The sequence below is a fragment of the Oncorhynchus masou genome, chromosome 23, assembly GCF_036934945.1.
Source record: "Oncorhynchus masou masou isolate Uvic2021 chromosome 23, UVic_Omas_1.1, whole genome shotgun sequence".
Lineage (NCBI taxonomy): Eukaryota > Metazoa > Chordata > Actinopteri > Salmoniformes > Salmonidae > Oncorhynchus > Oncorhynchus masou.
In genome coordinates this window covers 47075867-47092006 of record NC_088234.1, presented here as the reverse complement: position 1 = coordinate 47092006, position 16140 = coordinate 47075867, and the positions used below count along the sequence as shown (strand labels likewise).

Sequence of the window (16140 nt, the reverse complement as noted above, 5' to 3'; positions counted from 1 at the left end):
ACTCTCAGTAGTCAGTCATCCAGATCTCAGTTGGTCTTTAGTGTCACTATGGCAGAAGTCCCTCTCCTGGGCTATAGAGTGAGCTCCAAAAGTATTGGGACAATGACACATTTTTACACATAATGATGAGTGACAAAGTTAGAGATGCACAAATATCATACCAGAAGAGGACTGGCCACCCCTCAGTCTGGTTCCTCACTAGGTTTCTTCCTAGGTTCCTGCCTTTCTATGGAGTTTTTCCTAGCCACTGTGCTTCTACATTTGCATTGCTTGCTATTTGGGGTTTTAGGCTGGGTTTCTATGTAGCACTTTGTGACATCTGCTGATGTAAAAATGGTTTTATAAATACATTTGATTGAATGTGATGGGGGTATCAAAGACATGCTAACATCTCACCATTACAATAACAGGGGAGGTTAGCATTTTTATTTGGGGGGTGGGGGGGGTTATGGACAGTATGCCTCTGTAACTTTCTTCACGATTAGTTCAGGATTATTCGTAATTATGGTAGCATCCACATTATTAATGAAGACATGTTAAACATATTTTATTTTGATTTCCAATGAAAGAGATTCCAACCTGTCAGAATACATTATTTACCATTCATTTCTATTGGGCACAAAAGTATCTGAAATACAACCACAACAAATAAATGTGTAGAGTCACAAGCTTGATATAGTCATTGCCTGCTTTAAATATGAGATCAAATACTTAACATTTTACTACTTTAATATACATAAGTGAATTTGTCCCAATACCTTTTGTCACCTAAAGTGTTTCTAAACAGTTCACCCAATATGGACAAAAATACCCTCAAATTAAAGCTGACCGTTGCACTTTAACCTCAGTCATTGTATCATTTCAAATCTAAAGTGCTGGAGTACAGAGCCAAAACAACCAAATAATTGTCACTGTCCCAATACTTTAGAAACTCATGGATGTACTGTAGTAGCACATGTCATATCTGATCCATGTTCATCAGCCAGAATGTAAAAAAATATTTTGAGATTTTCACTGCGATCCTTTGAACAATTCCCAATCGATATGCTCATTTGAATGCTGTACACTTTCTGTTCGGAAAAGCCAGCCCTGTTTTGGGGATAATGACCAGTGCTCTGATCTCTTTGCAACCCAGTAGCACCAGATTGTATTGTGCTGTGTATTGGTACCTAATGGTCTAACAGCTGACCTGCATATCATACCAAAATATGGGCAGAGAGATTTAAAAAAATTTATAGCTCAGAAAGCAAAGCTAGAAACAGTCGCCTTTTCAAAAACCACGTTGGGTATTATCTTCAATGTTTTTTTCAGGCTTGATGTATCACTGCTTATTTGTTAATTGAAAGGGCAAAGCTTTTAAGATAATGACCTTTTTTGTTCATCCACTCTTGTGATCCAGCGCCTTTTGATAATATTCGGACTACTACCTACATTGATTTAACCTCATGGCCGACCCAAACACAGTTTTGTTGAATCAGGGTGTCTTCTATAGAAAAATATTTCAAACAAATGTGCAGCCAGAGACAAAGTTTATATCATAAGAGTCATCTAATCACATAGAATAATATGAATGATGGAAACTGTCCAAACTAAATGAAATAAAAGGAAATAGAGAAATAAAGTGGTTGCCAGATGTGTGTTGTTCCAAATATTTCCCTTTTATATTGAGGTTTCCCAGGTGATATGTCTGAGGTTGTGCAATTGGATTGTTATTAAGTATCTTATTGGCGGCCCACGTCTCATCCAATACCATGGTCATAATGGGGAAAAGAAAGTCTTAATACCCCAGAGTAATCACTCCAGGTAAAATCATTCCGGTGGACTTCTCCAAGGTATCAATGGATCAAATAGATGGTGTGATAGTGACAGAATAAGATTGACTGCCATAAAAGTTGAGATCTTCAGCTTAACATTGGCCCAGAGAGTTGGACGTGGAACCCATTGTTCTCTTTGAAAGTTGTCGGTTCCCTGGAGAAGTCCAAACTATCCCAGACATACAAAGTATTCAGCCCCTTTGACATTTTCCATATTTTGTTACGTTACAGCCTTATTCTATAATTCATTTTAAAAATAATTCCCCTCATCAATCTGAACGCAAAACCCCATAATGACAAAGCAAAAACAGTTTTTTAGAGATTTTTCTAAATGTATAAAAAATCTAAACTGAAATAGCATAAGTATTCAGACGCTTTACTCAGTACATTGTTGAAGCACCTTTACATTTACATTTACATTTAAGTCATTTAGCAGACGCTCTTATCCAGAGCGACTTACAAATTGGTGAATTCACCTTCTGACATCCAGTGGAACAGCCACTTTACAATAGTGCATCTAGCGACTTGATAGCGACTACAGCATTGTGTCTTCTTGGGTATGACGCTACGAGCCTGGTACATCTGTATCTTGGGAGTTTCTCCCCTTCTTCCTGCAGATCCCCTCTAGCTCTGTCAGGTTGGATGGGGAGTGTTGCTGCACAGCTATTTTCAGGTCTCTCCAGAGATGTTTGATCGGGTTCAGGTCCGGGCTCTGACTGGGCCACTCAAGGACATTCAGAGACTTGTTCCAAAGCCACTCCTGCGTTGTCTTGGCTGTGTGCTTAGGGTCATTATCCTGTTGGAAGGTGTACCTTCGCCCCAGTCTGAGGTGCTGAACACTTTGGAGCAGGTTTTCATTAAGGATCTTTCTGTACTCTGCTCTGTTCATCTTTGCCTCAATTCTTACTAACCTTCCAGTCCCTGCCGCTGAACATCATCCCCACAACATGATGCTGCCACCACCATGCTTCACCATAGGGATGGTGCCAGGTTTCCTCCAGACGTGATGCTAGGCATTCAGGCCAAAGAGTTCAATCTTGGTTTCATCAGACCAGAGAATCTTGTTGCTTATGGGCTGGGAGTCTTTAGGTGCCTTTTGGCAAACTCCAAGCGGGCTGTCATGTGCCTTTTACTGAGGAGTGGCTTCCGTCTGGCCACTCTACCATGAAGGCCTGATTGGTGGAGTTCTGCAAAGATGGTTGTCCTTCTGGAAGGTCCTCCCATCTCCACAGAGGAACTCTAGAGCTCTGTCAGAGTGACTATGGGGTTCTTGGTCACCTCCCTGACATAGGCCCTCCCTCCCCGATTGCTCAGTTTGGCCGGGCGGGCAGCTCTAGGAAGAGTCTTGGTGGTTCCAAACTTTTTCCATTTAAGAATGATGGAGGCCACTGTGTTCTTGGGGACCTTCAAATCTGCAGAAATGTTTTTGTACCCTTCCCCAGATCTGTGCCTCGGCACAATCCTGTCTCAGAGCTCTACGGAAAAATGGCTTGGTTATTGCTCTGACATGCACTGTCAACTGTGGGACCTTATATAGACAGGTGTGTGCCTTTCCAAATCATGTCCAATCAATTGAATTTACCACAGGTGGACTCAAATTTTTTGAAATGTCTCAAGGATGATCAATGGAAACAGGATGCGCCTGAACTATATTTCGAGTTTCATAGCAATGGGTCTGAAAACTTATGTAAATAAGGTATTTCTGTTTTTTGATTTTAGTACACTTGCAAACATTTCTAAAAACCTTTATTCGCTTCGTCATTATTGGGTATTGTGTGTAGATTTCTCAGGACGTTGTTTAATTTAATCCACTTTAGAATAAGGCTGTAACATAACAAAATGTGGAAAAAGTAATGGAGTCTGAATACTTTCCAAAGGCATTGTATATAGACTAGAACAGTCCTCAACAACATTTTCCTAGTCGAGATCACTTTCAGAGTCAAAATGCAAGCCGAACGAAGGTAACTGAAGTAACTGAACTAAATGACTTTTGCCTCGTAGCACTCACTTCTGTCACCATAAAGTGGTTTGAGAGGCTATTTAAGGATCATGTCACCTTCACCTTAACCAACACCCACTACAATTTGCATACCACCCAAGCAGATCCATGGATGATGCAATCGCCATCGCACTGCACACTGCCCTATCCCATCTGGACAAAAGGAATACTGACACTACATGACCAAAAGTATGTGGACATCAGCTCGTCGAACATCTTATTCCAAAATCATGGCATTAACATGGAGGTGGTCCCCTGTTGCTGCTAAACTGTAACAGCCTCCACTCTTCTGAGAAGGCTTTCCACTAGATGATGGAACATTGCTGCGGGGACTTGCTTCCATTCAGCCACAAGAACATTAGTGAGGTTGGGCACTCATGTTGGTCGATTCGGCCTGGCTCGCAGTCAGCATTCCAATTAATCCCAAAGGTGTTCGATGGGGTTGAGGTTAGGGCTCTGTGCAGGCCAGTCAAGTTCTTCCACACCGATCTCGAGAAACCATTTCCATATGGACCTTGCTTTGTGCACAGGGAATTGTCATGCTGAAGCAGGAAGGTCCTTGCCCAAACTGTTGCCACAAAGTTGGAAGCACACAATTGTCTAGAATGTCATTGTATGCTGTAGCGTTAAGATTGACCTTCACTGGAGCTAAGGAGCCTAGCCCAAACCATAAAAAACAGCCTCAGACCATTATTCCCCCTCCACCAAACTTTAAAGTTGGCACTATGCATTGGGGAAGGTAGCATTCTCTTTGAATCCGCCGAACCCAGATTCGTCCATCGGACTGCCAGATGGTGAAGCGTGATTCATCACTCCAGAGAACGTGTTTCCACTGCTCCAGATGCTTGGCATTGCACATGATGATCTTAGGCTTGTGTGCAGCTGCTTCATCATAGAAACCCATTTCATGAAGCTCCTAACGAACAGTTCTTGTGCGGACATTGCATCCAGAGGCAGTTTGGAACTCGGTAGTGAGTGTTACAACTGAGGACAAAGATTTTTACTCGCTACAAGCTTTAGCACTCTGCAGTCCTGTTCTGTGAGCTTGTGTGACCCACCACTTCGTGGCTGAACCGCTGTTGCTCCTAGAGGTTTCCACTTCACAACAACAACAACACTTACAGTTGACCGAGGAAGTTATAACAGGGCAGAAACTGAAATGACTTGATGGAAAGGTGGCATCCTATGACAGTGCCACGTTGAAAGTCACTGAGCTCGTCAGTAAGGCCATTCTACTGACAATGTTTGTCTACGGAGATTGCATGGCTGTGTGCTCAATTTTATACACCTCTCAGCAACGGGTGTGGCTGAAATAGCCAAATCCACAAATTTGAAAGGGTGTCAAAATACTATTGTGTATATATAGTGTGTATATACAGTACCAGTCAAAAGTTTGGACACACACACTCATTTCAAGGGGTTTTCTTTATTTTTACAATTTCCTACATTGTAGAATAATGGACATAAACTATGAAATAACATATATGGAATCATGTTGTAACCAAATATATTGTATATTCTTCAAAGTAGCCACCCTTTTGCCTTGATGACACTATTTGCATGCTCTCAACCAGCTTTACCTGGAATGCTTTTCCAACAGCCTTGAAAGACATCCCACATATGCTGAGCACTTGTTGGCTGCTTTTCCTTCACTCTGCGGTCCAACTCATCCCAAACCATCTCAATTGGGTTGAGGTCAGGTGATTGTGGAGGCCAGGTCATCTGATGCAGCACTCCATCACTCTCCTTCTTGGTCAAATAGCCTTTACACAGCCTGGAGGTGTGTTGGGTCATTGTCCTGTTGAAAAACAAATGATAGACCCACTAGGCGCAAACCAGATGGGATGGCGTATCGCTGCAGAATACTGTGGTAGCCATGCTGGTTAAGCCTTGAATTCTAAATAAATCACAGACCGTGTCACCAGCAAAGCACCCCCGCACCATCACACCTGTCGTGGTAATTTCCTGTATTACTAAACATTGAGAGAGCAAACCACACACAAGTCAGAGTTATATTATGGTCCAAAAATAAGATAAATAAGATGTTTTATCTATGTTACCTAACTAATACCTAACTAATTCTGATTCAGCCACGACACACCTCCTTCATGCTTCACGTGGGAACCACACATGCAGAGAGCATCCGTTTATCTACTCTGCGTCTCAACCAAAAACCTCAAATTTGGACTCATCAGACCAAAGGACAGATTTCCACCAGTCTAATCATGCAGTTGATATTGAGATGTTTCTGTTACATGAACTCTGTGAAGCATTTATTTGGGCTGCAATTTCTGAGGCTGGTAACTCTCATGAACTTATCCTCTGCAGCAAAGGTAACTCTGGGTCTTCCTTTTCTGTGGCGGTCCTCATGAGAGACAGTTTCATCATAGTGCTTGATAGTTTTTCCGACTGCACTTGAAGAAATTTCTAAAGTTCTTGAATTTTTTTGGATGACTGAACTTCATGTCTCAAAGTATTGCTTATTTGAGCTGTTCTTGCCATAATATGGACTTGGCATTTTACCAAATAGGGCTATCTTCTGTATACCACCCTTTCCACTACTGATTGGCTCAAACGCATTAAGTAGGAAAGAAATTCCCCAAATTATCTTATAATAAGGCACACCTGCTAATTGAAATGCATTCCATTCAGCCTTATGAAGCTGGTTGAGAGAATGACAAGTGTGCAAAGCTGTCATCAAGGCAACGGGTGGCTACTTTGAAGAATCTCAAATATAAAATATATTTTGATTTGTTTAACACTTTTCTGGTTACTACATGATTCCATATGTGTTATTTCATAGTTTTGATGTCTTCATTATTATTCTAAAATGTAGAAAATAGTAAAAAAAAAAAAAAAAAACCTTGAATGAGTAGGTGTGTCCAAGCTTTTGACTTTTGAGTAATTCACGGGTTGACTCATGACCCGCTGTCCCCGCGGTTATATCCACTCGGCAGACGGGTCTAGGGTCATGAAATATTGTGTGGCTGAGGGGCGGGTGAGTGGTGTGCGTAATAGAAACAATAACTTTAAAGAATCCATACATTTATAATTCTTGTGGAAATTATATAGGCTACAATTCGTTTTTTCTTTCATTATATTAGGCTATCTGGTATTTGTGCATGACCCTAAGCTTCAAGATGTAACTGTACGGGTGCCAAATAGCCTACACAGCCAATCGACAAATAATGCTTTTGGGAATGGGCAGAAAAAGTCCATGTCAATACATGGAGGCAAAAGGGGCATTGTCAACGTGTATTTCCATAAACAAAAACTCTGAAAGGAGAATTGAAAATAATAAGGGAGGGGCTGAAAAGTAATGTTTGGAAAAGATTTGGTGAAGTGGTTAAAGAGTATGATAGCAGTGCTGGCTATGTTATGTTTGATAATGAGGCGCTATACAAATTTGACAGTCACAAGACGGGATTTCAAAATATACCTGTGGCATGTCAAGGGAACTGTAGCCTACTGTTTAGACGGGTTAAATGGAAATTGAAATCTGGACACTGACTGTAGGTCTATAATCTCGCATATAGCCTTAATAATAACTCCTGCCGAATAAGGCATTTCTTGCAATAAAATGATATACCAAATGTAGGCATTTGGACTCCACAGGAGTGGAGAAGTATGATTGATTTATTTCTGCATCTTGAGAGAATGCCATGCTCAGTTAGACACCATCTGTAGAGGTGTTGTCTTCATCATGAAAGCTGATAGTATTTTAACCACATAACATATGCGTCGAAGCCGAACTGAAATCTTATCAGAAACACTTTGGGTAATTTTCACAGCTTTCTTTTCCCTTACAACAATTGTATTTTCTCCCCAGTCCCGAAACGTCGTTGCTCGGTGAAAGATGACAGAGTAAACTTTACCTATGTCAACTAGATTGAAGGATTAATTCGATCGATCCATTACATTATTCTGTTGAGAAAGGGTTTATTTGTACTCTTCTAGGGCAACATATAATGACAAAAGAGAAACTACATGTATCTAATTATAGACAAGCCGAGTAACAAATAGCCTACCAAAATGTCGAAAATTCTAAGCAGAAATATATCTAAATCGGACCAAAAAAATATCCTCCAACCCCTGTCAAAATCATATCCGATGACGCATTTTCTATATTTTCGGATGAGGGTTGGGTGGAGGCGGATGGGTTATTAGCAATTGCGGGCTGGAGCGGGTGAACAAACAGCTGACCCGCACACCACTAAAATACTGTACATATATTTATATTCTTGACTCTGACATTGCTCATTCTCTTAATCTTTGGGATTTGTGTGTATTGTTTTGTATTGTTAGGTATTATGCACAGTTGGAGCTAGAAACAATTCTCTGCTGGATGCGAGAGATCAAGTGCGCCTACAATGTATCAAATCAAATTGTATTTGTCACACGCGCCGATATACAACAGGTGTAGGTAGACCTTACAGTGAAATGCTACTTACAAACGCTAACCAACAATGCAGTAAAAAAATAAAAAACTTAAATAAAATAAGAATAAGAAATAAAAGCAACAAATAATTAAAGAGCAGCAGTAAAATAAGTGAGTGCAGGTACAGAGTCAAGGTAATTGAGGTAATATGTAGGCCTACATGAGTTAGAGTTATTAAAGTGACTATGAATAGATAATAAAAGAGTAACAGCAGTGTAAAATCAAATCAAAACAAATCAAATTTTATTTGTCACATACACATGGTTAGCAGATGTTAATGCAAGTGTAGCGAAATGCTTGTGCTTCTAGTTCCGACAATGCAGTAATAACCAACAAGTAATCTAACTAACAATTCCTAAACTACTGTCTTATACACAGTGTAAGGGGATAAAGAATATGTACATAAGGATATATGAATGAGTGATGGTACAGAGCAGCATAGGCAAGATACAGTAGATGGTATCGAGTACAGTATATACATATGAGATGAGTATGTAAACAAAGTTGCATAGTTAAAGTGGCTAGTGATACATGTATTACCTAAGGATGCAGTCGATGATATAGAGTACAGTATATACGTATGCATATGAGATGAATAATGTAGGGTAAGTAACATCTGGGGTCCTGTGTGGCTCAGTCGGTAGAGCATGGCGCTTGCAACGCCAAGCGTCGTGGGTTCGATTCCCGCTAGGACCACCCATATGTAAAAGTAGTGGCCCCAGCCGACTTGTAAGTCGCTTTGGACAAAAGCGTCTGCTAAATGGGATATATTATTATTATTATTATTAAGATAAGGTAGCATTGTTTAAAGTGGCTAGTGATATATTTACATAATTTCCCATCAATTCCCATTATTAAAGTGGCTGGAGTTGAGTCAGTGTCAGTGTGTTGGCAGCAGCCACTCAATGTTAGTGGTGGCTGTTTAACAGTCTGATGGCCTTGAGATAGAAGCTGTTTTTCAGTCTCTCGGTCCCAGCTTTGATGCACCTGTACTGACCTCGCCTTCTGGATGATAGCGGGGTTAGCGGGGTGAACAGGCAGTGGCTCGGGTGGTTGATGTCCTTGATGATCTTTATGGCCTTCCTGTAACATCGGGTGGTGTAGGTGTCCTGGAGGGCAGGTAGTTTGCCCCCGGTGATGCGTTGTGCAGACCTCACTACCCTCTGGAGAGCCTTACGGTTGAGGGCGGAGCAGTTGCCGTACCAGGCGGTGATACAGCTCGCCAGGATGCTCTCGATTGTGCATCTGTAGAAGTTTGTGAGTGCTTTTGGTGACAAGCCGAATTTCTTCTTCCTAAAATGGGGGGGGGGGGGGCAATGCAAATAGTCTGGGTAGCCATTTGATTAGATGTTCAGGAGTCTTATGGCTTGGGGGTAGAAGCTGTTTTAGAAGCCTCTTGGACCTAGACTTGGCGCTCCGGTACAGCAGAGAGAACATTCTATGACTCGGGTGGCTGGAATCTATGACCATTTTTAAGGCCTTCCTCTGACACCGCCTGGTATAGAGGTCCTGTATGGCAGTAAGCTTGGCCCCAGTGATGTACTCGGCTGTACGCACTACCCTCTTTAGTGCCTTGCCGTCGGAGGCCGAGCAGTTGCCATACCAGAGTGTGATGGACCCGTCAGGATGCTCTCGATGGTGCAGCTGTAGAACCTTTTGAGGATCTGAGGACCCATGACAAATCTTTTCAGTCTCATGAGGAGGACTAGGTTTTGTCGTGCCCTCTTCACGACTGTCTTGGTGTGCTTGGATCATGTTAGTTTGTTGGGGATGTGGACACTAAGGAAGTTGACGCTCTCAACCTGCTCCCTTACAGCTCCGTCGATGAGAATGGTGGCGTGCTCGGTCCTCCTTTTTCTGTAGTCCACAATCATCTCCAATCATTGTGGAGGCCCCTTAGTGGCTGGGGGCCCTAAGCAACCGCTTATGTTGCTTATGCCTGGGGCCGGCCCTGGTTAGCATGCTCTACAGTCAGTAACAACTTTGCTGTGGGCTCGTGGAAGCTGCTGAAGACACAGTGATCTAAGCTATCTGATTGGCCAGCAATATGCCTACAGGTGAACCTGATTTAGCTCTCTGGGCCTGCCAATAGGAGGAGTTTGTATCTTTAGACAAATTAAATGGTTCAAAAAGGGGAACACTTCACCTACCCGGCATGCAGGGCAGCTGAATCAAGTGCACCTATCGTATTATTGGTGAATAGGCTACTAAATATACATATTTATAAAAATAGCTAGCCTGATTGGCTGAGACAAGATTCAAATTCAGGTGCCCTGCCAGGTCCTGCCATGACTTCAGCCCTGCCAAATTGTCTGGTTGCCAGTCTGTATCTCAAAATTCAATATTGTTGCTTTGCCCTCCCAAGTTCACTACCACGGATGCATTCACAACACTGCCAACAGACAGAAAACATTCCCCATCATTGAATAGAATAGAATGCCATTCAATGTTCTGTGAATAATGTGAAGCACTGGATTGTACACCTCTGTACACTTCAGGATTGTACATTTCGTGTCCAGTAGGGCTGTTATATACACTGAATGTACAAAACAGGAACACTTTCCTAATATTGAGTTGCACCCTCTTTTGCCCGAAAAACTAGTCGGGGCAAGGACTCTCTCTATAAGATGTCGAAATGTTGAATCCAATGCTTCCCACAGTTGTGTCAAGTTGGCTGGATGTCCTTTGGGTGGTGGAACATTCTTGACACACATGGGAAACTGTTGAGTGTGAAAACCCAGCAGCATTGCACTTCTTGAAACAAACCGGTGCGTATAGCACCTACTACATTACCTCGTTTAAAGGCGCTTAAATATTTTGTCTTGCCCATTCACGCTCTAAATGGCACACATACACAATCAATGTTTCTATTGACTAAAGGCTTAAAAATCCTTCTTTAACCTGTCTTCATTCGAGTCTATGTAAACTGGAAACCATATATCCTGAGGCTGCATTTATTGTAGCTGGGGATTTTAACAAGGCTAATCTGAAAACAAGGCTCCATAAATTATATCAGCATATCTATTGAGCAACGCGGGCTGGCAAAACCCTGGATCATTGTTATTCTAACTTCTGCGATGCATATAAGGCCCTCCCCTGCCCTCCTTTCTGAAAAGTTTACCACCACTCCATTTTGTTGCTCCAAGCCTATAAACAGAAACTTGAACAGACCTGAGCGCGGGTGCTTCCTGTTTAAGTTTCTGTTTAACGCTGGTCCGACCAATCGGATTCCACGCTTTAAGATAGCTTCGATCACGTGGACTGGGATATGTTCCGCATAGCGTCGAACAACAACATTGATGAATGCGCTGATTCGGTGAGCGAGTTTATTAGCAAGTGCATCGGTGATGTTGTACCCACATTGTCTATTAAAACATTCCCCAACCAGAAACCATGGATTGATGGCAGCATTCGTGCAAAACTGAAAGCGCGAACCACTGCTTTTAATCAGGGCGTGACCGGAAACATAACCGAATAAGAACAGTGTAGCTATTCCCTCCGCAAGGCAATCAAACAAGCTAAGTGTCAGTATAGAGACAAAGTAGAGTCGCAATTCAACGGCTCAGACACAAGAGGTATGTGGCAGGGTCTCCAGTCAATTACGGACTACAAAAGAAGAACCAGCCCCGTCGCGGACCAAGACGTCTTGCTCCCAGACAGACGAAACAACTTTTTTGCTCACTTTGAGGACAATACAGTGCCACTGACACGGCCCGCTACCAAAACCTGCAGGCTATCCTTCACTGCAGCCAATGTGAGTAAAACAAGGCGCAGACGGCATCCCCAGCCGCGTCCTCAGAACATGAGCAAATCAATCCTTATCCCAGTCTGCTGTTCCCATATGCTTCAAGAGGGCCACCATTGTTCCTGTTCCCAAGAAAGCTAAGGTAACTGAGCTAAATGACTACCGCCCCGTAGCACTCACTTCCGTCATCATGAAGTGCTTTGAAAGACTAGTCAAGGACCATATCACCTCCACCCTACCTGACACCCTAGACCCACTCCAATTTGCTTACCGCCCCAATAGGTCCACAGACGAGGCAATTGCAATCACACTGCACACTGCCCTAACCCATCTGGACAAGAGGATTACCTATGTAAGAATGCTGTTCATCGACTACAGCTCAGCATTTAACACCATAGTACCCTCCAAACTCGTCATTAAGCTTGAGACCCTGGGTCCCGACCCCGCCCCTTGCAACTGGGTCCTGGACTTCCTGATGGGCCGCCCACAGGTGGTGAGGGTAGGTAAGAACATCTCCACCCCGCTGATCCTCAACACTGGGACCCCACAAGGGTGCGTTCTCAGCCCTCTCCTGTACTCCCTGTTCACCCCTGACTGCGTGGCCATGCACGCCTCCAACTCAATCATCAAGTTGCAGACACCACTACAGTGGTAGGCTTGACTACCAACAACGATGAGACGGCATACAGGGAGGAGGTGAGGGCCCTCGGAGTGTGGTGTCAGGAAAAAATAACCTCACACTCAATGTCAACAAAACAAAGGAGATGATCGTGGACTTCAGGAAACAGCAGAGGGAGCACCCCCCTATCCACATTGATGGGACAGTAGTGGAGAAGGTGGAAAGTTTTAAGTTCCTCGGCGTACACATCATGGACTAACTGAAATGGTCCACCCACACATACAGCGTGGTGAAGAAGGCGCAGTAGCGCCTCTTCAACCTCCGGAGGCTGAAGAAATTTGTCTTGTCACCGAAAACACTCACAAACCTTTACTGATGCACAATCAAGAGCGTCCTGTTGGGTTGTATCACCACCTGGTATGGCAACTGCTCCGCCCATAACCGTAAGGCTCTCCAGAGGGTAGTGAGGTCTGCACAACGCATCACCGGGGGCAAACTACCTGCCCTCCAGGACACCTACACCACCCGATGTCACAGGAAGGCCAAAAAGATCATCAAGGACAACAACCACCCGAGCCACTGCGTGTTCAACCTGCTATCATCCAGAAGGCGAGGTCAGTACAGGTGCATCAAAGCTGGGACCGAGAGACTGAAAAACAGCTTCTATCTCAAGGCCATCAGACTGTTAAACAGCCATCACTAACATCGAGTGGCTGCTGCCAACACACTGACTCAACTCTAGCCACTTTAATAATGGGAATTGATGGGAAATTATGTAAATATATCACTAGCCACTTTAAACAATGCTACCTTATATAATGTTACTTACCCTACATTATTCATCTCATACGTATATACTGTACTCTATATCATCGACTGCATCCTTAGGTAATACATGTATCACTAGCCACTTTAACTATGCCACTTTGTTTACATACTCATCTCATATGTATATACTGTACTTGATACCATCTACTGTATCTTGCCTATGCTGCTCTGTACCATCACTCATTCATATAAAAAATGTATGTGATAAATGTATCACTAGCCCCTTTAAAAAATGCCAATTTATATAATGTTTACATACCCTACATTACTCAGCTCATATGTATATACTGTACTCTATACCATCTACTGCATCTTGCCTGTGCCGTTCGGCAATCACTCATTCCTATATTCTTTATGTACATATTCTGATTCATTCCTTTACACTTGTGTCTAAGGTAGTTGTTGTGAAATTGTTAGGTTAGATTACTTGTTAGATATTAGTGCATGGTTGTAACTAGAAGCACAAGCATTTCGCTACACTCGCATTAACATCTGCTAACCATGTGTATGTGAAATATAAAATGTGATTCGATTTTATTTTATTTGTCTCCCTCTTCATCTACACTGATTTGAAGTGGACATCAATATGGGTTCATAGCTTTCACCTGGATTCACCTGGTCAGTATATGTCATGATGTGTATACTCAGTGTATACAGCGTGGTCATCTAGGTGAGAGTCATTGACGGCAGGCCTTTTTAGATCACTGGGAAAGAAGATGACCTATTTTCAGATGTCTAGTGGAGATTGTTCCTATTGACTCTTGTTAGCTCACAGAGATGCTGCTGTACGTGATCTTGAGGTGCACAGACAACCCAGGTTCAATGTCTGTGTTCGGTAATCATTGTGTAGGGGTCTCCTACAGCTCAGTAAGTACTCTATGTGAAAAGTCCCGACTTTGAGAATCCCTAAGTCACGCCGTACAACCTTTTGTCAGTTAAACTGTAGAAAAGACCCAGAATGGCCCCAGAATAAAACCTGGCAGACAAGGTGAGGTGAAACAATTTCATACAATCTCCTCAGAAAATAGTTTCTTGACAAGGGCTTTTGGGTGATCTTAAAGTTTGAACATGTATTTTCTCTCTGCTCTTATTGAGGAAGTTGGGATTTTACCCTATGAGACAAATAGAAATAGAAAAAATGTAAATCATGAACTCATTCCACAACAATCCAAAGATGTTAAAGGGGATGCTGAGAACTGGCGCCAAAAGCCCACAGGACACAGTCATAATCCACTGTTACCAACTTCATCAATTTACTGGGAGCAAAGATACAACTGTGTTGTTTCATTTTCATGCATATGCAAATTATATATATATATATATATATATATATATATATATATATATATATATATATATATATATATATATATATATATATATATATATATAAACATTCAGGAGAGGATTCAATTTCATTACAATTCACAGGATGGATGCATTCATATTCACATCATAATAAACGAGGGAGAGTTTATTTCAGTTTTTTTTTTATCTAGACGAAGGTCCTGGTGCAAGCTAAGTTTCCGCTCTTGCCATTTTAAGTTAGCGGTTAACTTAGTTTTGGGCAGTCAGTGACATTAATTCATCAACTAGGCTTCAGGGGAAAATAAAAAAAACTAGCAGGACTGTGACTGTAGACAACTGGATTTAGACCATATGACGCTGTTTTCAACCTTTTCCTTTTCTCTAACAGGCTGGAAACAGATAGAAAGATGAAGTGATTATCCAACCTTAAAGCACCAAGCACACTAACTCTGCTAATAATCATCTGGAGTCGCACATTTAAATGAACTTCTCTGAGCTTCAACATGAATAGAGACCCATTTGCATCCAAAGGCTTGAAGCCAGTTTCCCCATGAACTCACACCAGTTAAAATCAACATACAAACATCACACGTTGTTTTTGAATCCCTCTCCATCTGTCATGTTGTTCTGGAGTCTCTCTGGAATGTCTTTAATGAAGAGAGCATTTGTTTGAGTTAGCAACTCAGGGCCCGCAGGGCCAATTTCCTGCCCGACTGCTCTGATGCCGCCGCAGGAGAACACAAGTCAACAGGGATAAACGTCCCCACCAACAAAGGCGTGAAGGAATAAATAAGACCAGGCAACATCTCCCTCTGTCATTTAAAATCTCAGTCATTTCTGACTGAGTGGAATGTACATATGGTTGTCTTACTACCTCACTCTAACATAGTCTAACAGAGATGGCTAAAGCATGTTTAGTGAAGGTAAGAACATGGTGAAATACAATGACGGAGAGGAAGAGGAGGAGAAGAAGGAGAAGGAGCAGATGGAGGACAATTATGAGGAGGAAATGGAGGTAAAAGAGGTGGAAGAAAAAGAAGAGGACAATTGTGAAGCTGAGAAGGAAAAAGGAGAGGACAATCATGAGGACAATGATGGTGATAATGGCTCCCACTCTCACTGCACCCACACAAATATACCCAGACAAATAGTCCAAGGCCAATATCTCTGTAGACAAATACCTTTTAATTCCTCTGATAACTTCAGAAAAACAGACCTGTCTGTGATACATCCCCTAGATGGAAGTGTTTGACAGCACTAGGAGGATGGTGTGAATGAGCTTAGACTAAAGCCCACACTACAGAACAAACAGGAAGAGGAGTAAAAGGTGCTAGCTACATCATACAGACGGGGTGAATAATGGAAAAGATATGTCCAGGACAGAATAGC

At 42.3% G+C, this 16140-nt stretch overlaps 1 protein-coding gene and 1 non-coding gene across 2 annotated transcripts in view; both read left to right on the top strand.

Annotated features, from left to right (window-relative positions):
* opn4a (opsin 4a (melanopsin)) overlaps positions 1–16140 on the top strand; it is a 68912-nt gene that overhangs the window by 19206 nt on the left and 33566 nt on the right. The gene's annotated exons all lie outside the window — the stretch shown is intronic.
* trnaa-ugc (transfer RNA alanine (anticodon UGC)) lies at positions 8872–8947 on the top strand. The gene has a single exon. It is a non-coding gene; the product is annotated as a tRNA-Ala (tRNA).